This window comes from Bubalus kerabau, chromosome 7 (genome assembly GCF_029407905.1).
Source record: "Bubalus kerabau isolate K-KA32 ecotype Philippines breed swamp buffalo chromosome 7, PCC_UOA_SB_1v2, whole genome shotgun sequence".
NCBI lineage: Eukaryota > Metazoa > Chordata > Mammalia > Artiodactyla > Bovidae > Bubalus > Bubalus kerabau.
Window position 1 is genome coordinate 45233813 of NC_073630.1, and position 27035 is coordinate 45260847.

Consider the following 27035-nt stretch of genomic DNA (forward strand, 5'->3'; position numbering starts at 1 on the left):
TCAAGAGTCTTCTCCAACACCACAGCTCAAAAGCATCAATTCTTCAGTGCTCAGCTTTCTTTATAGTACTACTCTCACATTCATACATGACCACTGGAAAAACCATAGCCTTGACTAAATGGACCTTTGTTGGCAAAGTAATGTCTCTGCTTTTTAATATGCTATCTAGGTTGGTCATAGCTTTTCTTTCAAGGAGTAAGTGTCTTTTATATTCATGGCTGCAGTCACCATCTGCAGTGATTTTGGAGCCCCCCAAAATAAAGTCTGTCACTGTTTGCACTGTTTCCCCATCTATTTCCCATGAAGTGATGGGACCGGATGCCATGATCTTCGTTTTCTGAATGTTGAGCTTTAAGCCAACTTTTTCACTCTCCACTTTCACTTTCATCAAGAAGCTTTTTAGTTCACTTTCTGCCACAAGGGTGGTGTCATCTGCATATCTGAGGTTATTGATATTTCTCCCAGAAATCTTGATTCCAGCTTATGCTTCATCCAGCCCAGCATTTCTCATGATGTACTCTGCCTATCAGTTAAATAAACAGGGTGACAATATATAGCCTTGATGTACTCCTTTTCCTATTTGGAACCAGTCTGTTGCTCCATGTCCAGTCTAACTGTTGCTTCCTGACCTGCATACAGATTTCTCAAGAGGCAGATAAGGTGGTCTGGTATTCCCATCTCTCAGAATTTTCCACAGTTTATTGTGATCCGTACAGTCAAAGGCTTTGGCATAGTCAATAAAGCAGAAATAGATGTTTTTCTGTAACTCTCTTGCTTTTTGATGATCCAGCGGATGTTGGCAATTTGATCTCTGATTCCTCTGCCTTTTCTAAAACCATTGAACATCTGGAAGTCCACGGTTCATGTACTGCTGAAGCCTGGCTTGGAGAATTTTGAGCATTACTTTACTAGTGTGTGAGATGAATGCAATTGTGTGGTAGTTTGAGCATTCTTTAGCATTGCCTTTCTTACTACTTTGTCAGTCAACTACATTCTATTTTTGTGGCTTTGACTTCTAAAATGCCATTTTTTGCATTGTTTTGAAGTCTAGTTTCCTGTTTTCTCTATTCATTAATCAGTCTTCCCTTTTGAGGTCAATCTGTGTAACTCAAATTACTATTCCTTGTGACTGCCCTTAAATGTTTAGAGATAGCTAGTATATCTTAGCTAAGCGTTTTTTTCCTCATTCAAATGAACAACTATCACCATTATTTCTATTTTCTGATATAAAAAGAATACAAAATAAAATTCATGTAGATAACTGCCAATCTCTACCAACAAAAAAAATTACTGATTATCTATTGGGTTGGCCAAAAAGTTTGCTTGGGTTTTTCCATAAAATGTTACAGAAAAGCTTGAATGAACTTTTTGGCCAATCAATATTTAATTTTAAGGAAACTAAGAACCCTCTCTCTACACCACTCTCCTAAAGTCTTATTTATCTACAGTGTGTATCTACCATGCTAAGGGTGCAGGTAATTACCATATCAAAGTCAGGTAAAGTCTTATTTATATATAGTGTGTATCTACCATGCTAAGAGTGCAGGTAATTACCATATCAAAGTCAGGCATGGTGAAGCAAATTCTCTAATAACATTTAATTCCCAATAAGTTGTCCCTAACCTTCCTTCCTCTCTCAGTCATGGCAACTCTCAAATCATAGAGTGAAGAGGAGAATTTCTGAGGCTGATTGGGTATTAGGGCTTTGTCTTCTTTTTCCCTGATATTCTATGATATGTAAAACCCACCTAGATAAGGCAGAAAAAGAACACTAAATATCTCAAGCCTTATATTAGACAATGAATTTCAAATATGCCAAATATTTCAAATTTTTATAGCTTCACTTCAGAGAGCTGTAATCCTAAATGTAACCACCTACCAAAGCAGCTTTAGAAGAGGTACTCTAGAAAAATAATCTGGTAATGGAAGAAAATTAAAATACATTATGCAATAATTATCATTGAAACTCGCCTAGTTCCTAGGAAATATTGTCAAATATCTAGCCAAAAATGATGTTTTATACTTATGGGGATACTCTTACTTTTTGTTTGTAAGTTATAGTAACAGATACCTATAATATCAAAATTTGGCAATCATAATTTGGAATATTCCTAAACTTTAAGTTCATAGTAAGCATAGAAGACTTAATAGAACTAATTTTTTCATCCATGCAGAAGCTGTTGAGCATCTCTTTATCCAATCAGAGCCGTTGGATCTAGTGCTATGCTAGCACTGAGAATGAAACTAAAAACGGTCTCCAGTAGAATTATGCACAAACATATAGCATTCAGGGTGGCAAGGAAAGCTAGGCAAGGGTTCCAGAGAAGGTAATAGCTGGTCTGAGTCTTGAAGGACCAAGAAGCACATGAGGCTTAATCTAAACTACACACTAATTGAGGAAACAAGAAATAAAATATTAATAAAAGAGATTGAACTAGATAAGCAGACTGTACATACCGTAAGCCAGGGAGAGAAGTAACAAGAAGCTACATGCAAGAAGTAGCCATTTATCTGGATTTTGAACTAGGTATGAGACTTTAATCATTGAAGGAAAGAAGGCAATTATGTTCCCTTTAATTTTCTCCCATAATTCCTAACTATTTCATGTCAAGATTTCTTTAACAAGTAGGTAATTACTTATTAAATATCTCTATCCTGTTCTAAACTGTGAATTACATGAGGATAGGGGCCAAGGATGTTTTATTCTCCGTTTCTTTGCTGCCATTTCTAGAATGTTAGATGATGTTGGTCACTCAGTAGTGTCTGACTCTTTGAGACCCCATGGACTATAGCCAGCCAGGCTCTTCTGTCCAAGGAATTCTCCAAGCAAGAATGCTGGAGTGGGTAGCCTTTCCATTCTCCATGGGATCTTTCTGACCTAGGGATAGAACCCAGGTGTCCTGTATTGCGGGCAGACTCTACTGTCTGAGCCACCAGGGAAGTACTTGTCAAAGTCTGTGTGTTTAATAAATATTTGTTAAACAGCTGAAAAATTAAATTAATAAGTTGATTTCTTAAAAATTATAAAAATGTATGATATTTTATAACGTATTCATGTTTTAGTGCATTAATAATGCTCCACTGACTAGAAATAAAACTAGGAAGAGCAGCAGGAATTAAGAAAGGATTAATCAGAATGTAGCAACAGATAGATTACTGTTTGCTGATCATGCAAAATTTAAACTCAATATTATTGAGATTTTCTGAGTATGAAAGTGATAAAATATATATATATATATATATATATTAAGAGTTTGCTCAGGTTCCATGTGCCAAATGAGTTAAAGGAGAAGTGACTGTAGTCAATCTACTTGGAAAGGAACAAAACCCTGTTCTAATGTATTTCACTGACTGGTGGAGTGGGAGAAAAGGAATGGCTACCAAGTAAACAGCTGTTTGTCAATAAGAGGGTTCAAACTTGTTTGGTAAGCAGAAATAGCTACAGAACTTGCTGGGCCTATGACAGAATGAAATTGCAGGGAACCATGTTTAAAAAGCACTTATAATTTCCAGACAGCAACAACAGTATATTAAAACAAGTACTAGCCTCTTCTAAGCTTGGACAAGGACTGCACATCCATGAGGCTGGTCCTGTTGACAAACATCCCATATTAAGGAAGGAAATAAAAATAAAAGAAGGAAAGGAAAGAGGGATAGAAGAGAAAAGGTTTTGAGAATTTATGTGACCATATACTCAAGTTGCACTACACAGAAATGCATAAATTCAAAACAACCTTAAATTGCGTGGTCTGCCATAGCTTTCAAGTTCTACTAATATGTAATCCCAACAGGATATGGCTCTCTTCAATGCATCTAGTGAGGTTATTAGTTTATTGTTTTGTAGAGAAGGGAACTACATAACATCTTTGGACTACTGTATCAGTAAAACTACACTTACAAAGAAAATTGGTCCTGCACAATTGCACTCATCTCACACGCTAGTAAATGCTCAAAATTCTCCAAGCCAGGCTTCAGAAATATGTGAACCGTGAACTTCCTGATGTTCAAGCTGGTTTTAGAAAAGGCAGAGGAACCAGAGATCAAATTGCCAACATCTGCTGGATCATGGAAAAAGCAAGAGAGTTCCAGAAAAGCATCTATTTCTGCTTTATTGACTATGCCAAAGCCTTTGTCTGTGTGGATCACAAGAAACTGTGGAAAATTCTGAACGAGATGGGAATACCAGACCACCTGATCTGCCTCTTGAGAAATTTGTATGCAGGTCAGGAAGCAACAGTTAGAACTAGACATGGAACAACAGACTGGTTCCAAATAGGAAAAGGAGTACGTCAAGGCTGTATATTGTCACACTGCTTCTTTAACTTCTATGCAGAGTACATCAAGAGAAACGCTGGACTGGAAGAAACACAAGCTGGAATCAAGACTGCCGGGAGAAATATCAATAACCTCAAATATGCAGATGACACCACCCTTATGGCAGAAAGTGAAGAGGAACCAAAAAGCCTCTTGATGAAAGTGAAAGTGGAGAGTGAAAAAGTTGGCTTAAAGCTCAACATTCAGAAAACAAAGATCATGGCATCCGGTCCCATCACTTCATGGGAAATAGATGGGGAAACAGTGGAAAGAGTGGCAGACTTTATTTTTGGGGGCTCCAAAATCACTGCAGATGGTGACTGCAGCCATGAAATTAAAAGATGCTTACTCCTTGGAAGGAAAGTTATGACCAACCTAGATAGCATATTGAAAAGCAGAGACATTACTTTGCCAACAAAGGTTCATCTAGTCAAGGCTATGGTTTTTCCTGTGGTCATGTATGGATGTGAGAGTTGGACTGTGAAGAAGGCTGAGCGCTGAAGAATTGATGCTTTTGAACTGTGGTGTTGGAGAAGACTCTTGAGAGTCCCTTGGACTGCAAGGAGATCCAACCAGTCCATTCTGAAGGAGATCAGCCCTGGGATTTCTTTGGAAGGAATGATGCTAAAGCTAAAACTCCAGTACTTTGGCCACCTCATGCGAAGAGTTGACTCATTGGAAAAGACTCTGATGCTGGGAGGGATTGGGGGCAAGAGGAAAAGGGGACGACGGAGGATGAGATGGCTGGATGGCATCATTGACTTGATGGACATGAGTCTGAGTGAACTCCAGCAGTTGGTGATGGACAGGGAGGCCTGGCGTGCTGCGATTCATGGGGTCGCAAAGAGTCAGACACGACTGAGAGACTGATCTGATCTGATCCTTATTTCAGCAGCAGGACATAACATCTGATGCTACATAAAGAGAAATAGCATTCAATAAAATAATTATCCCACTACCTTATTGAATATTGCTTAGCTCAGAACCACTGTGGCCAGGTACTGTATTCTACTGTAAAACATGCTAAGTTTTAGTTTTTCACTTTAGCTTCAATGGGTTTCCTCAGACAATGGAGGATAATGATTGATTGATTGACTGGAATTTTAAAAGGGCTGGATATATGTTAGGATTGATAATCACTACTGGCAAAAAAGAAGCAGAACTTAGGTTTGTTGACTTCTGTTGAACAGAGCTCTCAATAACTTTGTTCATGATTATCTGCATTCCAGGAATTCCTGAATCTGAATTCCTGGAATTCCTCATCCCTTGAGTTCCTCTTTTTTATAAGGCACAGAGCTGAATCTTCAATTTTATATTTCATTAAAAAATGTATAATTATAGCAAAACAAACATGCAGGCACAATTAATAGTTTTCATGTCTGTTTAAGGATCCAGAAAAAAGAAACTACTGAAAGAGCTGACTGAAAGTCAGAATTTTTTTTTTCAGTATTTGGGATGGAGAAGGAAGGTAAGATAATCCATGGCTATGGAGCTTCTAAGTTTCTTTTCAAAGAGACAGTCTCATGGTTGCATGCGATGGCAACTGAAATGAAATGAATAGGAAGGAAAAATACTTGAGTTTATTGAAATCTTCATATCATAAGATCCCAGGAGTTCTGAGAAGTCATGCCCAATCCCTCTTGAATACTTTTTAATCCTTCTCTAAAATGCTACTGCTGCTGCTAAGTCGCTTCAGTCGTGTCCGACTCTGTGCGACCCCAGAGACGGCAGCCCACCAGGCTCCCCCATCCCTGGGATTCTCCAGGCAAGAACACTGGAGTGGGTTGCCATTTCCTTCTTCAATGCGTGAAAGTGAAAAGTCAAAGTGAAGTCGCTCAGTCGTGTCTGACTCTTAGCGATCGTATGGACTGCAGCCTACCAGGCTCCTCCGTCCATAGGATTTTCCAGGCAAGAGTACTGGAGTGGGGTGCCATTGCCTTCTCCACTCTAAAATGCTACACTGTCTATATTCATCTTGCAATTGAAATAATTTTTGCTACTTTTATAAAGTTAAAAAAAAAAAAAAAAAAAAAAGCCCTGCTATTCTATAGTTACTGGGGCAAGGAACAAATGAGTGTTTGTATAATCACACTGGAACTATAAATTCAAGAACAGAATTTTTAACTCATGTAGCCATCATTAGGCTGGATGCCCATATTCATTAACTTTACCCTAAAATTGCAGGAATTAAAGACATGATGCATTTATTACCTATCAAAGGGCAAAGGAAGAGTGGGAGCCTTCAGTGGTTTTGCGATCTGGGCTCCAGGTTTGTATGCTGACAATCTGTCAGTGTCCTGTTCTTTTCTTAACCTTAATTAGAATTCTCCATTCAGAGGTTGCAGTTCTGTAGTGCTCTTGACAGTATGGGCTCCAGAACTGGCACAAACATGGCTAACCTCATCCTCATAAAAGGATCATTACATTCTCCTGCTGTTCGCTTCAGCACTGCCGATCTGTTCCAATCCCCATGCCAGGTCATATTTCCCACTGCCCCACAACACACTTGAGACAGCTGGTGAAAGTTTCCAAGCCTGGCTGAAGAGGTTATTTTTTGACAGATCAAGGCAGACACATGTCCTTAAGTGGAACTATGCCAAGACCTGAAACTGGGCAATTTGTCCAATTCTCTGAGTTGTGAAGATTTTGAAAATTCTTATTTCATAGCAGCATTAATACCATATCAACAAAAAGAGAAACAATGCAAGGAATTTTCACCAAGTGAGTCATGACTGAGGCTGCTCTTTTAAGGTGAAGAATCATTTTCTTCTATTGTTGTCAAGGAAACATAGGAGGTTTTTATTTTATTTTTTATTTTTATTGGAGGATAGTTGCTTTACCACGTTGTGTTAGCTTCTACTGTACAGCAAAGTGAATCAGCTATACGTGTACATATATCCCCTCTTTTTTCAATTTCCTTTCCATATAGGCCATCACAGAACATTGAGTTCCCTGTGCTATACAGTAGGTTCTCATTAGTTACCTATTTTATATGCAATATCAATAGTGCATATATGTCAACCCTAGGATTTGTATTCAAAAACTCTTTAAAAAATTTATCACCCAACAATTTTCTGACTTGATATATCTTGTAGCCTACAGATGCCTGCTCTGTTGAAGGATAAGAAACGAGGCTTATGGGCCAGTTGAAAGAGAAATAACACAAGTAAGTTGAAAGAGAGGAGGCTAAGTTTCTTGTGATCTAAAGTGACTTCATAGACATAATGTGAAGGCAGTTACATTTGCTCTATGAACAAAACTATTCTGTGCTGTGTGTGTACTGCATTATGGAATCCTCACAGCTACACCATGTGTTAGGATGCTACCACACTACATACTACTCTACAGATGTGGGAAAAAACAATTCAATATCATTTTAATGAGCTATCAGTCAAGGTTGCAAGATAATACCATTGACAACAGTAAAAACAACAAACAAGAAAAATATCATAATTGCTTTGAGCAAAACTTTTGGATTGGGAAACATCTGATTAATTACTTCATGACCTTGAGCAAAGTTTAACCTTTATGAGAATGATACTTGTATCAACCTGCAGAGCTGGTGAGCAGACTATACAAGACACAATATGCTGAGGGCCATATCTGGCAGAGAGTGAAGCTTGAATAAATGCAAACCAATGTTAGAAATTATAATGAGGAGATCAGGAGAATTAAGGAGAAGGAGGAAGAGTAAAATGCAATCAATCAATCAATTAGAACAGCACAAAATAATGGGTGAATATTTTATTTGACCATAGGAATGAAATATGCTACATAAGCTTAAAAGTATTGATAATAGAAGAAATCATAAGTGATTAAAAATCAATAGAAGTGTCTGGATACAAATTTAAAATTTTGCTCATAAGGATTAACCATAAACAGAATTAAAAGGCATGGTGTCAATTATTTGAAGAGGAAAGGAGAGTAATTAGAACAATAAAGTATACCATTTCTGCTCCCATGGTGTTCAGAATTTAACTGGAAATTGGGATCACATTCACATAAAATAGCATATAATTTTGGAACATCATAAATATGCAAATATTAGAAGGAGTTAATCATATGTATAAGTCTGGGAAAATAATGAGAAAGAAACGAGCTTCACCAGATGCGATCAATGCTGAGTGGCTTCCAGAGTTGAGTACATCTCATTATAACATCCACTTAGGTACAAGGAAACTTGTAGGTTATTGATCCATGTCTATTGCACAGAATTCCTTATTGTCCTACCAGACTGGGCTTTATAATGTCATAGTGAGGTCTTAAATTTAGAGTTCTTCTTCCTCTTCTATTCAAGGTTGGTTAGCTAGTTTTTCAATGTTCTAAATGACATATACCTACATTTAATGAAGATTTGGGCTTGAAAATGCCTGAAGTCACAGACCTATAATTATACCTGATCTCTCTTTACGCACTTAGAGGTAGTAGTACATTAGAACACAAATGCACAATTCTAAGTGTCTCTAGGGCAAGACAGTATTTATAACAAGTAGATTGCTTTCACTAACATACTTTAAAAACTCTTCAATGCATTTTTGCCTACACAACACTTTGTGCTTTTTAAACTAATTTTCTAAATTTACAGTCTGATCTACCTGACAGTTCCTCCTAAATGGTAAATAGTTTACAGTCTCACGGTTCCTTGCTGGAATTATATTCATGTCCAGGTCTTCATTATGTCCCCACTCCCAAATTTGTTTTTGCTCCTCTAGCTCTGACTTATGAAGCAGGCTCTCATATTTGGATGGGTTTACTATTTTAAGACTATATATATCTCAATGTTTCACTTAATTAAGAGAATTTTGTTACCAATAACATTCAGACCTAAGCATTCTGCAGACTTGAAGCTATAAAGCTTTCATGGCAAAGTACCTCTCAGTGTACAAACTACAAGTACAGCTTCAGAATAAGGATTTGCATGATCATGAACCTGCCATGTGGCTTATGCGTCTCCTTGAGACCAGTGAATGATAAGATATCGTGATCTTAAACTGAAACATAAATCATAGCTGTAAGAAGTTGCCCATACTAAAATAATTGTGCTGATATCTCTGAAAACTGATTAGCAAAACTAACAGTAAATGTTTAATAAGAAGGCAATGGCATCCCACTCCAGTACTTTTGCCTGGAAAATCCCATGGATGGAGGAGCCTGGTAGGCTGCAGTCCACAGGGTCTCTAAGAGTCAGACATGACTGAGCGACTTCACTCTCACTCTTCACTTTCATGCATTGGAGAAGGAAATGGCAACCCGCTCCAGTGTTCTTGCCTGGAGAATCCCAGGGACGGGGGAGCCTGGTGGGCTGCCGTCTCTGGGGTCGCACAGAGTCGGACATGACTGAAGCGACTCAGCAGCAGCAGTGCTATAGGTAGATGCCTACAGATTAGTGGTGCCCAGCGTTCGATGCTACCAGCATCCCACAGGTGAGATTTTAAAACAATACTGGTGTCCTGGTTGCAAGCCAGGTCACTAGGGTGACTAGTGTTGGATATCACTAACTCAATATATGAAAGAGAAAGGGCCATTATGAGGCGATAAATACAACATATCCTTATCACTCTGACAATCACTGCTCACAAATGGCTTCGGCATGAACTATGTGGTAACAGTCATGAGATTCTCCTTAGCTGAAAGGAAGCTGCAATGGAAATGGTGAATTTGTCCTTGGAAAGTAAATTCTAGGTCCAAACAGGAAGGTCAGCAAAATCATACTGCACAGTATCACCATGATCATGATTCAGTACTTCATTCCCTGATGAGTACCCCATACCCTTGGCACACTGTTTACTGTTAATCGAGAAGGAGCTCATATTTTTTTTCAACACTCTTGGCAGCAGAATAGAGACTTTTTGGGGAACTCAGGGTAGAGGTTGGACTTTAGGGAAAATGAAAAGGGGCTTCTTGGCTTCCCTCTGCCACAGAGTAACAATACATGCTTTCATCTAAAAGTTCTTAGCCTATTCCCAATTTCTCCCCAGAGTATCTTGTCACGGGAGCCTCATTGACTCAGAATAATTTGATATGGCCTATTTTGTAATGAGTTGGCTGCTACCATGATCACCATGGCATAAATACCTAATGAAATGAGAACTGTCTGTCTCCTCTATGCCCAGCCAGGCTAGCCAGGAGACTATCCTGGAGGAAACTGTCCAGACAGAATGTCTTCTGCAAAAATTTATGTTAATAGAGTTTAAACTAAGGATATATATATTTTTTTTCAGTCTCAAGAACTATGGCATTAGCAAGGATGCCTACTTTTGTCTAGTATTCTGCTAATGAAACACTCATTAGCTATGTCCTTCAGGGCTTATCACTTATAAAACTATCTCACCAGCTGGGTAACTAGAATAAAATCAAAGGCTGAATGCAGAAAAATATCTCTATAGTAACACAAAAATTGGAGTCCATTGTTTTTGGTAAAATGCTCCACACTGAATAGTCTTCTATTCAGCAAGTGTGGCAACTGTCAGATATCTTCTAAGGAGATTAGTTCTCCTCTAAAATAGAGACAGATTGCAATGTGGTATTTCACATGCCTTTCAGCAGATAACTTTACTTGCACACCACAGTAACAGACTGGCTATCTAACTAGAAAAGAAATGGACTGGTTGCATTTTGTATAGTACACTGGTTTGATGGGAAGATCGGCTTGTAAACAAAAGGTACGAATCAAGGCAGGAATGAGAGTGAAAGTATCATAAACCACTGGATAAACTTGTCTGATGCCACCACTGGAATAAACGAGCTCAAGTATTTTTCTCCCTCTCACTTCATGGTGGCAAGTTGACTGTGGCAGCTTTAAACTTATATTCTCCCAGTTCAAGTTCAGCAGGCAACAGAACCTGTTTTCCTGACACCATTAATGTAAGTTTTGTCATGTCATTGACTGCAAGAGGCAAGTGTCTATTCCTGAAGTAATTACTGTGATCAGAGGACTGAATCCTCTGATTGGCCAGGCTTCTCTTTTTTGCTCACTTCCAGAATAGGGGAAGAGACCTAATCAACTCCAACTGACACCTGGAATTGTTGAGAAGGTATGTTTCCCCCCCAGGAAGTTTTCAGAGTACTGTCACAAAAGAGAAGCACATAAATGCTAGAAAGCCACAAAAATGTGCACTGTCCCACAAAAGATAGCCTCCACAAAGGTTTGGAAGTAGAATTTTAAAATAATAAAAGGCAAAAGGGTATATGGAAAGATGTTCTACATCCTATGTCATTAGGGAAAGTGTGTATTAGTCAGTTGTGTCTGACTCTTTGCAATCCCATGGATTGTAGCCCACAGACTCCTCTCTCCATGGAATTCTCTAGGCAAGAATACTGGAGGGTAGCCATTCCCTTCTGCAGGGGATCTTCTTGATCCAGGGATCGAACCCAAGTCTCCCACATTGCAGACAGATTCTTCACTGTCTAAGTTACCAGGAAAGCCCTGTCATTAGGGAATCATTAATTAAAACAAAAATGATATATTACTACACATCAATTAGCACAGTCAAAATCTAAAACACTGACGACACCATATACTGGCAAAGTCTTAAAGCAACAGAAACTCACATTCATTGCTGTTGGGAATGCAAAATGGTACAGCCACTTTGGAAGACAGTTTGGCAGCTTCTTACAAAACTAAACATATTCTTATCATATGACCCAGTAAACTGAAACTTTATGTCCACTTGCACATGGATGTTTATATCCGTTTTATTCATATTTGCCCAGATTTGGAAGCAACCAAGATGTCCTTCAGTAGATGAATGGATAAATAGACTGGTACATTTAGACAATGAAATATTTTCAGTGCTAAAAAGAAATGAGTTATTATACCACAAAAAGACATGAAAGAAATGAAAATACATATTACTAAGGGAAAGAAGACAACTTGATAAGGCTACTACTGTATAAGCTTCCAACTATATGACACTCTGGAAAAGGAAAACTACCCAGTAGAAGATTAAATTAAAACACAAGTGGTTGCTAGTGGTTGCTGGGGGGTGGGAGATGAGTATTTAGAGCACAGAGGACTTTTAGGGCAGTGAAAATACCCTGTATGACATCATAACGATGTATACATGTCATTACACATTTGTCCAAACTCATAGAGTGTATGGAGTCTAGAGTGAATCATAATGTAAACTATGGACTTTGGGTGACAAGGATGTGTTGATGCAGGTTCATCAGTTGTAACAAACATACTACTCTGGTGGGGGATTTTGATAGTAGGGGAAGTTGTATGTGTGTGGAGGTAAAGGATCTACGCTCTCTGTACCTCCCCCTCAATTTTGCTGTAAACCTAAATCTATTCTACAACTAGTTTACCTAAAAAAAGGATAAGGTTCCAGAAGCCAATACTCCTGACTTCCTTCTCGCCCTTCTTAGCACCAAGGTCCCTGGCAGATCAGAAGGAACCAAGGTTTTGGAATTCACACAGGGTTTTAATCTTGCCAATCACATTTTCAGAACAGTGTGATCTTGAGTCAAATGCCCAGTCTTCAAAATCTGGATTAAAAAATGTAATAATCTGTATAAACCACATGGTTAAGCATCCAGTAATCTTAGCAAACACTTACTGATCACTATGTACCAGAAGCTGTAATAAACACTCTCGATATTATAACTTATTGAACCATTATTTAACACTCAGATAAGCACTATTGCTTCCCCTATTTTAGAGATAAATAAACTGAGCCAGAAAGTACCTAGGGAAGCTGCATAGGGTAACATGGCTATTAAGCACAAAAATTTGAACACAAACCCAGGTAATTTAGATCTAGCATCTTTGTTTTCACCAATATCCCTTTATGTACCATATTCATACACAGTAGGGTTTATAACTCTTAATTTCCTTTTTTACTTCTATCTATTCTCTGTCTACTCATCTATCTACATTGGATAGTAGGTGTTCCACCAACTATATGACAGTTTCCTAAGTTTACAAATAAGTGGGCAAGGGAAATAAAGTCAAATTAGAGATTATAGATTCTAAATAATTTCATTTTGACTATGTTCTAACTTTGAATAGATTTTAGTTTCTGAGTAAGGAGCTACCTAGCTCAGCTAACATATCTGAGATTCATATCAGACCAGTATTTCACTTCCTACTTAATTCCCTCCATCTCTCCATTTTTGCTCATCTTCTCTTACAAAAGTAAGACAGAAAGAGTAAAAATAATATCTAACTCAGGCTTTTTGTATGAGACAATTTCAGGTTTTGAAGGGTGATCCATTTATGGAACAAAAGAGTCTTAAGTGAAATAGAACAAGAACAGAAAGAAAAACAATACAACATTAATCTGAAAGTAATGAATATTCAGAGGATGATCTTTAGCTTCAATTACAGAAAAAAAAAATAAAACAGTGCTCATCTCATCTGCTTCTAGATGCATCTTGGTTTATGGAATAAATTATTCCTGAGTCAAGCACATCAAATGTTGGTTAACAGTATTCACCCTCTGAGTTTTCACCTTAGATAAGGTGAGCCCATTTTATAAGATCAATCAATTCTTCTAAAAGGTGCAGGGTTTTTCTGTTGTTATTTTTTTTGTTGTTGTTTGTTTTACGATTTCCTAGCTATTGCACAGAGCTTCTTTCAGCTGCTGAATTCTCAAAGATTCAACATGACTCCTTCTCTTCCTTCTTTCATTAACATTTTTTGGGCACCTATTGTGAACAGTACTTAGGCCTTGTAGATATAAAGGTGAAAAAGACATGATTCTTAAGAGATCAGAAATAGATCTAAACATAGTAACATTAGGGAGTTTATTCACTGCAGCAATGATATTGACCAATGTGCTCAATGAATATTCATAAGGGTGCCCAGGACAACTCTGGCCATCAGGCTGTGAGCGGAAGTAAGACAGGCCAAAGTATTTAATTACTGGTTTGAGACTTTTCAGCAAACTTCTTGTCCAGATGAGAAGAAGCAACATGGTCTAAATTGTACTGTTTCAAAGTGGATAAACAGTCATCAGCCTGGGTTCACAGGAGATTGTATAGAAATCAGATCCCCACTGAGAATTTCTGTTGCTGTAAGAAACTTCAGGGCTAATTTGGGGCATGGTATAACCTATCCTGTTCTGATTAATACCTTCATAATGTGGGTTAGAGACAGGACATAATGACATCATTTCGGGTCTTACTATGGGGGCTTCCCTGATGGCTCAGCCAGTAAATAATCCACCTGCAATGCAGCAGATCTGGGTTTGATCCCTGGGTTGGGAAGATACCCTAGAGAAGGGAATAGCTTACCCACTCCAGTATTCTGTCCATAGAGGAAAATCTCATGGAGATAGGAGCCTGGTGGGCTACAGTCCATGGAGTCACAGAGAGTTGGACATGACTGAGAGACTAACACTTTCACTTTCAAGGGTTCAAAACTATTTTTAAGTATTTACCACATACCATCTCATTACCTCTTCACAACAATCCCATGGTGTAGATATTATAGTTATCCTCATTTTACAGATGTGTCAACTGAAGCACAAGTAGGTAATCAACTTTTCCCTGAATAACTATAAATGTTGGGATAGGGAATTAGGCCTAGATCATGTGTCTTCAAGGTTCATGTCTTTGAAAGTGAAAATGTTAGTTGCTCAGTCGTGTTTGACTCTTTGCAACCCCATGGACTGCAATCCACCAGGCTCCTCTGTCCAGGGGATTCTCCAGGCAAGAATACTGGAGTTAGTAGCCATTTCCTTCTCCAGGGGATCTTCCTGACCCAGGGATCTAACCCAGGTCTCCTGCATTGCAGGCAAATTCTTTACTGTCTAAGCCACCACGGAAGCCCACATGACTTTAAGGACGATGCAACTGAAAATTTAAATATGTGTACAATTGTACAGTGGAAGTAAAAGACCTCAAGGTTTTAATTTTGAATATTTGTATTGCCTATACCTTAAGAAAATACTTATTGAGAACCCACTATGTGCTGGCCACTGTATTCAGTGATGAATTTCAATCCTGGCCAGAATCCTCAAGAACCCATGGGAAATGAGGCAGCTGCAGGGACCACTCTAAACCTCCTGCTTTCCAGAACAACCTGGGCTGAGGCACCGAGGAGGTACCCCAGAATGCTTGCTGGCTCAACAAATCCCCAAATATAGAATTGTCATTAGAAAACAGCAACAGTTTGTCGTTTGGTTCTGCCAACATGTTGCTTCACTGTCGCTACTTTCCTAACAGTCCAGCTCTCATTTTCTGCTCACTGTTTAACACAATGGTCTATACCTCACGGAGTTTCAAATGACGATAGGGCTGTTTTGTTATACTGTAAATCCATCTATGATCACAGTACTGCAATTGATATTTATATTTTATAGTATAATACTAAAATTTTCCAAGTGTTTAGATTAATTCTAATGGGCAAATATTTTAGTAAACCATAATTGTCTCAAAATTAATTTTACTAACACTTCCTGTATATATAACAGAAGACATCTACTGACTCAATAAATGGTGACAGCTATTAAAATTACATTTTTATTTCTACTATCGCTTTCAAGAGTTGTCCCGTTTTCTGAGATAAAGATTGTCTCATTTAACTTGAAATGTTGCCAAAGTCTTAGCTACATCAAATATGTGTGAAGGTTTTGAAATCCTCCCATCCCTATTACCTACCCCTCTGGGAAGAAGAAAAGAAAAACAAACAACAACAACAACAAAAAAAGCCCAACAAAGCTGCCTCCACCTGGGTTTAAGCCAGGAAAGAAGAACAAAGCTCTGGTTATTATGATTATCTATAGCTCTGAATTACTCTGTTAGAAAGATGGACCCTAATCAGGGAACAGTCTTTTGTTTGCTTAGAAAAACATCTTCACCCTCAATGGAGTCCTTACTTATGACAGTACTAAGGAGAAGCTGGAGGTATGAGGTAAGGATCTACAAGATGGGAAAAGACCAAGATATTGTAAAGAAATGAAGAATGACTGAGCTCCAGGCTGATTCAGAAGCAGGAAATGGCAGCTGAGGAGGTAGAGAGACTGTGTTTGGCTAAGGTCTTCTAGCACCAGGAGCCTGCAGACTGGGTCTGAGAAGTCTGAGGGGAAAAGAAGTGTCTAATGACACATTGCATCAAGTGACTCATGATGCGGGCTAAGTGTAAAGCCATTCCACCTACACTATCTTTATAAAATATTGCTCATGAGTGCCTCAGTGCACCTTTCTAGGAAGAGGGCCTGCTTCCTGACACAGCACAGGATGAAAGCCAGGCTTCTCTCGGAAAGTTGAGGGCTACGCCAACAAACCCTGCCATCAGAGGCCACTTCCCGTCAACCTATAGACTTTATCAAAGGGTGCAAACTTTCCTTTTGATTGGTTCCTTCACAATCCACACCTCACCTGGGCTCTGTCCAGGTCTACTGTATTCATCCAGTTAGATAGAGTCTTCCTTTTCTGAGCAGATTGGGGATGGGGGGTGGTGACCAAAAATAAAAGGTTGAGGGAATTTTCTTCAAAACAAAACAAAACAAAACAAAAAACCCCACTGTTATATCCATTGCTTCAACAGCAAGACATCTAGATATTACAAACTTTTATGACATTGTGTCTTTCAGAAGAAATGAATTAGACTCCTTCGTGCTCAGCTGCTCAGTTGTATCCAGCTCTTTTCAACCCCATGGATTGAAGACTACCAGGCTCCTCTCTCTGTGGGATTTTCCAGGCAGGAATACTGGAGTGGGTGGCAATTTTCTTCTTCAGGGGATATTGCTGACCCAGGGACTGAACCCACGTTTCCTGCATTGCAGATAGATTGTTTACCACTGAGCCACCTGGGAAGTCCTAGACTCCATGTGGTAAATATAAAAAATAAGACACATGATATATGGGAAAACAAACATTTAGCTTAAAAGGAGAGAAAGAAATAGGGCAAGAAAAAAAGAAGAAAATGCATCTTGATTCAGGACAGTCATAGATAATTATAAACCATTGATTCAGTTGGGAGAGTAAATTATTTCTGTATGGCTGAAAATCTAGAAAGCTGTCAAACTAGCAGTTAGCATGCCACTGACTATTCTAGATTAAAACAGCACCTGCCACCATTAAGTGAAGGCACAGGAGGAGGAAGAATGAAACACTATTTTTATCCATAAACCATATTCTAAACAGCATATTAGAAGGGACAAAAATTTCCTAAGGTGGGTATAATTATGTCCATTTTAGCATTGAGGAAAACTGGGTCTTAGGGAGATGAAACCAGCTTGCCTAAGGAAAGCAGCTAGTATACTTTTCAAGAGTTACTGAACTCTTACTCTACACCAGGCTATATACAAGATCAGGGTCAGAAAACTTTCACTAGAAGGTGCTGGATAATAAATATTTTAAGCTTTGCAAGTCATACCGTCTCTGTTGCAAATACTCAACTTTGCAGCTATAGAGTGAAACCAGCTCTAGGCAATACATAAAAGAATGAGAGTGGCTGGTTCCAATAAAACTTTATTTAGAAAAGCAGGCAGCAAGTCAGATTTGACCAGGGGCCTATCAATGTACTAGAGGATGGGGACACAACAGTAAGCAAGTCACCTCACTAATGTGTCAGAGTCTGTTTCTTAAAGGCACTGTTTTTCTTCTCTCTGCTTTGCTTAGACAATGCCTCCTCTCCCTTCCACCCCCTCAAAGAAGAGCTGAGATTTTTTTTATTTAGAAAGGTTTAACTGAACACATTAAATATTTGTAAAATCTCCCCATCTCCCCATCTGGTTCTTTTTCACTCACGCACCACTGGGGCCCTATAACTCATCCAATTTATGGATTTTCACTTTCTCTCTGTCTCTTCTCACAGTTTCCCATCCAAGTGCAAATATCCTCCTAGACCATTTTCTATTAACCAGAGCCACATTACAGCTCCTGGAAGACACATTACAATGCGTTTATTAGACTTCTCTTCAGGGGACAGTGATCTCAGAACACATCAGAATTTATGAGGTTGATGTATTTGATTAAACTGTACCACCCCTGAAGCCCCAGGCCTGGATTATCATTTCACTGTGAACATTCTTCAAGTCTTGATATCGACATCCCTGTCACATAATTGCCCATCTTTGAGCTCAGCTTCTCTGTGAGGATAGGGACACCTTAGGGAATTTTCTGTTATCTCTGAGGTCCTATTTTGAATATTTCTTCCTTTCCCCATGTTAAAACATATAAAACATTTTGAAATTAATATACTTTTTTTTAGGAAAATTATGTTTCAGTGCTCTACAATCTTTTATCTATAATTTCCTTTCTTAGAAAGGGAAACATAATCAAGAGGGATTTTTTATGAAGTTTCTATTATAACTATGATTTATTATTTGTATGATACTTTAATTTCAGAGGTTTCTTAACTTACTTTCCAATTTCACAACTTCCCCTGAGGTGGGGGTGGAAACATAAATAACAATAACAATATGAAAGAATTGATGAAAGAATTGATGAAATAACAATATGAAAGAAGTCATGGCAGCTACCATGTATTAAGTATTTAATAGGTGCTACAGACTATATTTAGTACCATAAATATACTGATTTTTTTTTTAACATGCAAACAAAAACAGTAGAAAATTCATGAGCAAAATATAAGAACAATAACCAGCTTGGATGGCAGACCTGTGGAGGAGGACAGCACAGACTTCTCCACTGCCTTCCTCAGATGCTTCTTACAGAAAGTAATACCTAGGGTTTGGATTTTACTAGCATGGTTCTGGTTTTTGGGTGTGGGGTCAGTAACTATTTTGAGCAGACTTTGTCTGGCCACACTGACTGCTATGCTAACTTTCCTCATTTACCTATGAAAGGTGAATTGTTTATCTAAGTCTCCCAAGGATCCCCTTCTATTTTTTGGTTTATCTTTTTGTTTTAGTCCTTGGGTCCGGTTTCTTCTTATGCCACTTGTTTTTCTAGGATACCAGAGATTATGGATAGAAAACTGTAGGAAATACAGATAACATTTTCTTCTACTAATAAAGCTAATACTTCTTCTGGCAAAATTAAAAAAAAAAAAAAAAAGGTGTATTGTTTCAGATGCCAGGAGACTTGACTTTTAGAAATCAGAATTTTGAGCTAACCTATTAAAACTGGGGGCAAACTCAAAGCAGGTTCTAGAAGAGAATACTAAATATATGACTTGATTACAAAGGAAATAAAACCTCATTCCTAGAGATTTTGAATAGATGTGGGTGGGATTCAGGAGTATACTCTTTTTTTCCGTTGTTTTTTTTTAAAACAGAAATTTCTAGTGATTCTGTTTTAGGTGGTCCTTGACATCACATTAAAAAATATGAATCTAAACAGAACTACTGAAACTGCCTTTCTTCATTCTTTTACTCTCTGCTAACCAGGTCCTCTGATTCAGTCCACTGGGAGGGCTTGTCCTGGTCGTGTCAAGGTACCGCTTCCTTCCTGAAGCTGGTAAACAATATAAAAGTTATCAGGTTGAGACAAGAGGCTGACTCAATATCAACATACAACAACCTTTTGTATTTTTGTACTTGGACTGGAACCATCTAAGTTTTGACCAATCTTAATGCTTCCTAAACTTTCTGAACTATCGACTTTTAAGGTTCATCTTGTTTTCCAGTCTTGCCTACATTCTTGCCTAAATACTGGAGCAACACTTATACCTTGCATGTTCTCATACTATTGGGTTGGCCAAAAAGTTCATTTGAGTTTTTCCATAAGATGCAATGGAAAAATCCAAACAAATGTTTTGGGCAACTCAATACTTTTATTTTTACAGGATTGTGAGCTATTCTTTACAATTTGGTACCTGAGTAGACTCCCTCCAGACTACCATATGCTCCATCCATTCCCAATGAGAGCATTGTTCACAGGTTCCTTCTCAAATCTAGAAATAGCCCTTATTCCCAGCCTTGAATTATGTTTCCTTGCTTGTCTACTGGCTAATGGACATCTCTCCTTGGAAGTCCCAAGAGATCTCAAACTCATTATATCAATACCTCAGACCTGAGCCCCTTTCTGAGTTTTTTTTTTCAATTCTATTTAATTTTGCTGTCATTGATTCAATTAGCAATATTAAACAAATAGAACAAATACCAGGTTCCATCACATAGTTCTTATTTTTTCTTTTCCCAGCATCCACTCACTCACCAAACAACACCGATTCTATATTATTTTAAAGCTAACCCTTCTACTTTATGCTTACCACAGATGCCTCAGTTCAAACTCTCAATATTTCTCAGGTTCCAGTGTCAAAGTGTTCTCTCTGGTCTTTCTCTCTGGCTCCAGTCTCCCTCCTCACAATTCTTTCTTTACATTGCAGCCTGAATGATGTTATAAAACCCAAAGCTCATCATGCTGTGCTCTCATTTTCTCCTTAAGACACATTATGTTTTCATACTATGAAAAGGATAAATTTCAATATCCATACCATTCAAAAAAATAAATGTATGGCCTAGACTCTGGCAGTTTATCCAAACTGACCTTCATCTCCACATATATCTAATATACAAAAATCCGGTTATAATAAGCACTTAAAGTAACCAAAATGTTTCTAGCCTCTACCAGTCCAACTCAAGCTACCATTGTATTTTTCTAGCCCTAACCAAGATCCTCTTCTTTCTTCCTTCTCACTTCCTAAAGATATTCTCCACTTGATTCCTCTCAAAGTGAATTTTAAAAGCATAATTATCATGCCAATCCTTTGCATGATTCACCAGTGGCTGAACCAGGAATTAAAAAAAAAAAAAAATCCATACTCCATCTTTGGTCTGTAAAGCTCCATATGATCTGACTGTCACCCACTGTCTGTCCTCCTCTTTCCAATCTCCCATTCAAATCATGCCAATCAACATGATCTTCTTTCTGATTCTCAAGCGAGCCAAGCTCATTTCTGCTTTAGGGACTCTGCACTTGGAACCTTCTTGTAGCTTTCCCTTCATGTATACTCATGGCTGGTTTCCATTTATAGAGGTTTTGATTGTCACTCTATTAGAGAAGCTTTCCTTAACCATACCAGCATATGTTGGCTGTGCTCACAGTAACTTCATATTACATTATTTTGTTTATGGCATTTCTCACTATAGAAAAGCACCCTTAATTAATTAGCTTACTAATTTATTTATGCCCCTCCTCCCACCCAACTATAAGCTTATCACAGACAAGGCACTAGCTCTATATTTTTTGTAGAATGTCTCAACAATTTTGTATATATTACTTTTCTGTTTGGAATATGATTCTCCAACCTGTCCACTGATCACTTGACAGGCTCTTTCTTGGTCACACTTCAGTCCTTGGTTTCAACAGCTCTTCTGTAAAGAAGTCCACTCTTTACCCTAAACAGAGTGGCTCTCACCCAGCGCTGACTCTGCTATATATAGCCCATGCCTTTGTAACAGCACTAAACTGTTTCATAATTGCATGCATGCCCTTCTTTCTAACTAGATCTCCCTGATAACTGTATCTTGTTCACCATAGTATCCTCTGCATAGTACAATAAATTTGCTGCCATAATCTATACCATAGTGTAGAAAAGACTTTGTGACACTGTGATAATCAGAGTGACACAGGCTTAAAATTAAAAAATAAGGTGAATTCAAAGTCTTACTCTGTATGTATGTGTTTATGTATATATTGGTATGTGTTTCTACTTTTAATATAAAGATGCACAGATATGTAAAACATGGGTAATCCTCAAGTACAATCATTTAAAGAAATTCTGTATAATTGTTGTCATTATTTAGAATATATTTTTAAACATATCTGATCATTTACTGCTGATTCTAAAATTGGTTTTAGCTTATTCATCTTGCTGAATTTGATTTGTGAATGTATATACTCTTCTAAATTGATATATTTAGTATGAAGAAGGAAGAGTAAGAATCAATTAATATATAATACCTAGTTCATATAAGGGGCTTTAAAATACTTCCTAATTGAATAAATGAATAAAAAGATTCAGTGGGGAACTAATCACTGGATTTCAATTATTTCAATCTTTATGAAACCTATTAATGAATAAAAAATAATGTCTGTCTATAAGCATTTCGATAAATGTTAAGTGTACCCTTGCATCTACATATCTATTAAGCTTCAATTACCTTTTATTTTTGGGAATTGCATTTAATATATTTATTTTCAGGAAAAAACAACTTTAACTATCCTTAAGAGGCTCATGATCAAGTCTCTCTGTTGGTGACACCAAAGAGCTGTAAAAAATCTTTTATCACCTCTCATTATATGGATGAATAAACTTATTTCGACATTTATTTACTAACTTTTACAGTTTCTTTAGTTTTCCAAATTCTGTTTTTAATCCCTCCACTGTATCAGCAAAATGACCTTGGAGTTGAGTTGCATCTGCAAGTTTGATAAAGCCATAGAGATTACTGCAGTTCATTCAGGTATTTTGAATATCTTTAAGAATATTTGGTAGAAAAAGAAGAGAACAAGAAAGAAGAAATGTAAGACTTCAAGAAAGAAGAAAATGAAAAATCCAATCAAATTATTTACTGGTTGGAGACTGAGAATAGATCGGGAATTATATTACATAAACAAAGAGGCCAACCCCCTTCTTAAAAATTTTGCAGCCCATGACATCTGCTGCTTCAGTACCCTGTCAGTTGAGCTAAAATCACTGGATACAACCAAAATTAATGGAAAAGAAATTGGTTGAGTGGCCATTTATGGTCCAACTCTAAGTAAATTAGAATTAAGTAGTAATGATTGAAAAGAGTCCCAGATTATATACATGGCAGTGGTGTCTCTGACTAGGAATGCAATTTTCAATCTCAAAGAAGACATAATTCAAGAATAAAAGGACTTAATAAAATCAAAATTATAGTAGTTGTAATTATCCCAATAGATTCTAAGAATTTGCACATTTAGGCAATGTGTGTCCCTGAAATGCTGAAAAGAACTTAGTCTATTTATGTGCTAGTCTTATATAACTTCAAAACTTCAAAAATTAAGTAATTTACATGTGATTTTAGGCTGAAACTTGAGACTTGTGTGCAGTTATAGGAGACCAAAGAGCATATTTTGGTTCACTGATCATCAATGTCTAGTTTTTCAGCTTCACAGTAATTATTTTGTGCAAAGAAAATTTTAGTTAAGTCAGTTATCTAAAAATGAAGTAAACTGTATTACTTTTATAATTATATATCTTCTATGACACTGCATAATTGTGGCTAATGAAATTATCTATTCCTACAGTACAGAAGTGGAGTCTTTCTTTGCCTCAAGTCAAATAACTTACCCAGAAACTTAAGAGTGTAAGTGCTTACCTACTTTTCATTCCAATTTTAAGTGATAATGGCATTGATTATAGCTAATTTTTAATGCTCTTATTCTATGCTAGACAGTGTTTCAAGTGATTTTATATATATGTATGTGTGTGTATATATATATATATACACACACACACACACACACACACGTTCACACACACACTCATCCTATAAGACAGAATGCCTCTATTTATAGTCATTCTTGCTGCCTCTATTTCTAAATGAAGAAACCAGAGGAAAAAGGAGGTCAAGTAATCTGCTCAAGTTTACACATCTAACTAATCATTTTGGGAACTGGAAATTTTACTCAATAGTTTTGTGATTTCAGAGTAAAATGCGTATCCTTTGCAATCCAACAATAAATGGTAATGCCCCTCAATCTTGTTTATCACAAAAGCATTTCTCTTCAAATATCAGAAAGAAATGGAATTTAGCAAATCAAATTAAACTGAAGATCTATTTGCTATTGGACTTCTTTTTTAACAGTGAATAATAGCCCGCTTTTATCTTTTATTTCAATACAGATTTTCATATGTTAGCTGTGGTTAAAATAAACCCAACATGGAATGCCTTTGAAAAATAGAAACTGTTATTTGGTCTCAAAAAATTAAGATATACTTTGATATTCCTTTTGCCATACTAAATTTAGACAAATTCATGCAATTCCTTTGAAAATCACTAAGGGACAAAGAGATTGGAAGATAAACTCAAGAAAAGTACAGGAGTTGAGTGGAAATAGCTTTCACTTCAATCAGTTATTCCCGAAGCCTCAAAGCTGTCCAATTACATCTCTCCAGATCTCCAGTTGTGTCAAAACATTCCCAGTGCAAATGAACATCATAATCCAGTTAGCGTAGTTTAAGTGTTGTGCCTTTAGCATTCTCTAAATTTGAAAGGACACAAGAATGTTTCTGGGGACAGAATATTAAGACTTCTTTGGTGGGTTTTCAGGTGGGCTGATCCCTGGAAGGCAAATGTAGTTCTGATTGGAATGAGGAAACACCGTCTGCCCACGGCTCAGAACCTCAAGAGAGCAAGGGACCAGGCATGTCATAAACATGAACACCAACCCCTCCAGGGGACAAGGCCATCTGGTTTACTGCAGACGCATTTGTCAGAAATTACAGATTCCACAAGTCCTCATTTACTCTGTTGGTCTGTGCTGTGTTTAGAATATCATACTGTTCAAGGCTCGCAATATGGCTCAGAGGGTCAGTAAGCTTTCCTAGGGCGCTCCAGGCTCTTTCCCAAAGTCAATGAGTAAAAGGCAGTAAATGAAGTGAATTTTAGAACAGAGTCCTTATGTGATTCAGTCCCACATCCTGGGCTGCCCTGGGCCATGGCCAAAAGCTTCATGGTGTGATCAATACACCTGGTCTTAAAATGCTCTATTTTTAAGACTCCCTTTTAAAATGCTTATTTTACTGACTTTAAAAACCACTACAAATTAGCTTCCACATGGAAACAGAGATACCCACTTCCCCACCAAAAATATAACAAGTTTGTTTTTGTATGTAAACAAAGATAGTTACCTAACCCCTGCCTCCATCACCATCAACTCACAAGGGTCAGAGGACAGTGGCCATGGGTGGGTGAAGGGGAGTGAGGCCTCTCCCAGCCAGATGATGCTACCCCTCTGCTGACCTAGAAATGCTGCCCAGTATGTTTCCCGCTTTCCATTATCTTCTCTTTCGGCAGGAAACTACATAGAAAGAATAAGACACGCTTTCAATATTAAAACCAGCACTTTGGACAAGTTTAGGGGGGAATTAAAGCCATGTATGAATAGCTAAAGAAAGTATTATTTGAATGGTGGACTGGGGCCTTGGTCATCCAGATGTGGGAACTCAGAGAAAGGAAATCCCAAGATGTAACAACTTCATAATTTCCAAATCATGGTACTTGATTTGAGAGTGCAATACAACATTAATCTTGAAACTCCATGTATACAGGACACAACACTTTTAACACAGCCCTGAGGACTGGTGCTGATTAAGGGAGTTTTCTTTTTGAGAAACACATGACGTGAGAACAGTAATTAGTAGATGTATTAGTTTTCTATTACTGCTGTACCTAAACCTAATTATCACAACTTCAATGGTCTCAGTCAACACAAATCTGTTTCTTAGGATGCTATATGTCAGAAGTCTAATGTGGGTTTCACTAGACTGAAATTAAGGTGTCAACAGGACTACATTCTTTTCTGGAGGCTCTAAAGGAGAATCCCTTTCTTTGATTTTCTTGCTTTCAGTGGCTGGCTGTCTTTTTTGGATTGCTATCTGCTGCCATCTTTGAAGCCAGAAATGGTGGGGTGAGTTCTTCCTATATCACATCATGCCAACATTTTCTTTGGTCTCCCTCTTTCACTTTTTAGGACTCTTGTGATGACACTGTACCCACACAGATGTTCCAGGAAAATATCCTTATTTTAAGGTCAGCTGGTGAGCAACCCAAATTCTTTTTTGCCGTGTAACATAACACATTCATATAATATGTTCCAGTCCATTAAGTCTGCATATATCTTATCTACTTGGTGCTAATACATTCCCACAGAGTCCCTGATTCTCAAAGAACACCAAGGCATATGGCTGGGAATCTTTCCACATTTCTAAATAGTATGTGACAGCTAAAATACAGTCCAAGAAGGTATCAATTGAAGTTGGGTCACTGCAGAACAGTAGACTGGTAGTGGGTGGTGCTTTCTGACAATCAAAATTTAGCCTTACCACCGACTTAGCCAAAGGCTATCTGTTTTATCCATATTAAGAGCCTATTATACAGAGTGAAGTAAGCCAGAAAGAAAAACACCAATACAGTATACTAACGCATATATATGGAATTTAGAAAGATGGTAACAATAACCCTGTGTACGAGACAGCAAAAGAGACACTGATGTATAGAACAGTCTTATGGACTCTGTGAGAGAGGGAGAGGGTGGGAAGATTTGGGAGAATGGCATTGAAACATGTAAAATATCATGTATGAAACGAGTTGCCAGTCCAGGTTCGATGCACGATACTGGATGCTTGGGGCTGGGGCACTGGGACAACCCAGAGGGATGGAATGGGGAGGGAGGAGGGAGGAGGGTTCAGGATGGGGAACACATGTATACCTGTGGTGGATTCATTTTGATATTTGGCAAAACTAATACAGTTATGTAAAGTTTAAAAATAAAATAAAATTTAAAAAAAAAAGAGATACACAAAGTACTGGAAAGACAGATGAGAGATAAGCTGGTTTTCTTGGATTTTCTTGAATTAAAGAAAAAACTTCTACAAGATTATGTTTAATTTAAGCTTTGAGATATGCAGGAAGCACAGCAAGATGAAAAGGAATGGGTAGGAAAAATCATTAAATAAAAGAGAAATACACAACTCTCAATGTTGAGAAAAATACATTTTGATCAAAAACATACTTAAAAATATCTGATGTATTTATGCTTGAATCAGGCACATTGATATTATCAACTGGTGATCTCAATAGAGTGAAATAAATAGAGATGTATCCTTT

At 37.6% G+C, this 27035-nt stretch overlaps 1 protein-coding gene and 1 long non-coding RNA gene across 3 annotated transcripts in view; both read right to left on the bottom strand.

Moving 5' to 3' along the window:
• Positions 1-27035, bottom strand: part of LOC129657406 (translation initiation factor IF-2-like) — a 532690-nt gene that overhangs the window by 126678 nt on the left and 378977 nt on the right. The window lies entirely within an intron of this gene.
• Positions 8047-25212, bottom strand: LOC129657705 (uncharacterized). 2 transcript variants are annotated; one of them, XR_008717007.1, is made up of 2 exons: positions 25058-25212; positions 8047-8590 (listed from the first exon to the last, which is right to left on the bottom strand). It is a non-coding gene; the product is annotated as an uncharacterized LOC129657705 (long non-coding RNA). The 2 variants fall into 2 exon arrangements; XR_008717006.1 differs by lacking the exon at positions 25058-25212 and adding an exon at positions 16642-16881.